Below are 2,886 nucleotides of genomic sequence, written 5' to 3'. Positions count from 1 at the left end.
TGGACTTACACAGTCATCCTGGACTTACACCATTCTCCTGGACTTAAACCGTCCTCCTGGACTTACACCGTCCTCCTGGACTTACACTTCAGTTAGCATGTACAATGTGTGGTATGATTAGAGCGAATCCATATTGGAAGTTTGTTTTGTTTAACGTCACCACTAGAGCACATTCATTTTTTAATCATCGGCTGTTGGATGTCAAACATTTGTTAATTTTGACAGTCTTAGAACGGAAACCCGCTACATTTTTTTTCTGGTAGCAAGGGATCTTTTATATGCACCATCCCATAGACAGGGTGGCTCATACCACGGCTTTCGATATACCAGTTGTGGTGCACTGGCTGGGACAAGAAATAGCCCAATGGGCCCGACCGACTGGGAATGATCCCAGACCGATCGCGCATCAGGCGAGCGAATCGAGATTGGTGTATAACAAATATGTGTAAAATGTCTTGGTTGTGTAACGCATCGCGGGATGGGCCACCATCTATGAATATATACATGGGGTATTTTGTCTATAATCTGCCTCTCATATGATGCGTTAACAGTGATAACAGCTCTCCTCTGAACGGCAAAAACAGGAAATTTTTTACGGATTAAAAATCATTACAACAATCCAACCGCTGAAAAACAATATAAAATTGCTAAAAAAAAAAAAAAAAAAAAAAAAAAAAAAAAAAAAAAAAACCCTCAACAAACGCAATGTGCGGTTGCAATTTCGTAAAACAGTAATTTTCACAAAAACTTTGTTTTGTTTAACAACACCACTACAACACATTGATATATTAATTATCGGCTATTGGATGTCAAACATTTGTTAACTCCGTCTCGTAGTCAATAGAAAGAAAGAAAGAAATGTTTTATTTAACGACGCACTCAAGACATTTTATTTACGGTTATAATATTATATGGCGTCAGACATATGGTTAAGGACCACACAGATTTTGAGAGGAAACCCGCTGTCGCCACTATGTGGGCTTCTCTTCCGATTAGCAGCAAGGGATTTTTTATTTGCGCTTCCCACAGGAAGGATAGCACAAACCATGGCCTTTGTTGAACCAGTTATGGATCATTGATCGGTGCAAGTGGAGCACTCACTCAGGATTTGGAGTCGGTATCCGGATTGAAAATCCCATGCCTCGACTGGGATCCGAACCCAGTACCTACCAGCCTGTAGACCGATGACCTACCACGACGCCACCGAGGCCGGTCGTAGTCAATAAAGAAAACCAGCTACATTGTCTTAATGCAGGAAGGGATCTTGTAAATGCACTTTCCCACAGACAGGAAAGCACATACCACGGCATTTGACCAGTTGTTGTGCACTGGTTGTAATGAGAAAAAACCTAATCAGTTGAATGGATCCACTGAGGTGGATCGATCCTGCAACACAAGCACCTCAAGCGAGCACTCAATCGACTGAGCTAAATCCTGCCCCGTAATTTTCACAAATGCAATTTTTTTTTTTTTTTTTTTTTTTTAAACTTGTTTTAACTAATAGGAACAAATTGTACTCGGGTAGCCTACACATACAAATAATACTAATAATAATATATGCACCACAGCTTTCAAGCTACGTTGCCTTACACATGGATCTAATTACCTAATTAATTTGTTCTACTCAGTTTGAACTGTCAGCGCAGACCATTATAAATGTATATAAACGTGTGATATAAATCAATTGTGGAATGCCAGTAGTGGTTTATTTCTCTCAGTTCCAATTGTTCTAATTGTTAATTATTCACGTCAGCGTAATTTTATGGTTAAATTATGATTTTGGCAAAAAACTTTACAGGTGAAAAATACTTGCTGTAACAGTAATGTTTGCCTTTGAAAATGTCAACTACTTATATGTTGCAGTTACATAAGAAGGTGCCAAAAAGTGGGGGGTGGGGGGGGGGGGGGCACACTTTTATATTTACACACTTTTACACTAGTATAAATCAAATATAAAGCAAAATTCTAAAAAGTGGGGGGCACATGGTCCCCTTGCACACCCTCCCCCACCCCCACGCCCGCTTCCTACGCCAGTGCTGAATAACTTATGCAGCAAAAAGCACTTGTGGCTTTGTAACAAAAAATTGGGGGGGGGGGGGGGTACCTGCCTCCGGACCCCCACCTCACCCCCAAAGGACTTCGCGCCGTCTGCGCTCTTCGGCTCTGCGGACATTCACGAACCTTTCAGGAACTTCACAATTTGGGCGGACCAATACATTTTTGCCTCCGCCGTCAGTACATCAGTAACTGTTGATATGTTACCGCATACTAAACAGTATCCTGATTTCTGTGAAACGGCAAACTGCGCTAATTAATCTGAAACGGTTTTCTTCGGTGCTAATACCGTCGACAGTGCGTTAGACAGTGTGTGGGTCTCTTCTTTTTTTTTTTTAAACACACAATAACTTGGCGAATATGTTTCTTTCCAATACGCAAGCGTTGTTAGGGACATATTTGGATCCACATATTTTCAAGGTAAATCGCTACACACGCTGCGGAAGGTTTTCTTTCGCATACTCTGTGTACAACTCGTTGCGTTACTCACCTTTTACCGGGGGCAGCCCCCCTGCCATATATGGCGCACACGTTGCCAAGCACCCACAGTATACCGAACACAATATAATCTCATATAATTTACTTTTTACAATTAAAAATTATATAACATAATAGAATAGGTAACATTATTTTTTTCTTTCATTCTTTCTTATTTCGCAACTTCCAATACAAACTTTATTAAAGCTACGTTTCATATGGTCAAGTACCATCTTGGATTGGTGGAAGGCAGGAGGTATCGGGTTACCTTTGCCAGGAACATTCTTCGTTCGCTGCGCCCCCTCGCGGTAAGATCTTGCCGGTATATATTCATATGTATAGGGTATTTAAGGA

Source organism: Gigantopelta aegis, chromosome 6 (assembly GCF_016097555.1).
Source record: "Gigantopelta aegis isolate Gae_Host chromosome 6, Gae_host_genome, whole genome shotgun sequence".
NCBI classification, from domain to species: Eukaryota; Metazoa; Mollusca; class Gastropoda; order Neomphalida; family Peltospiridae; genus Gigantopelta; species Gigantopelta aegis.
Note: the sequence above shows the minus strand (reverse complement) of the source record.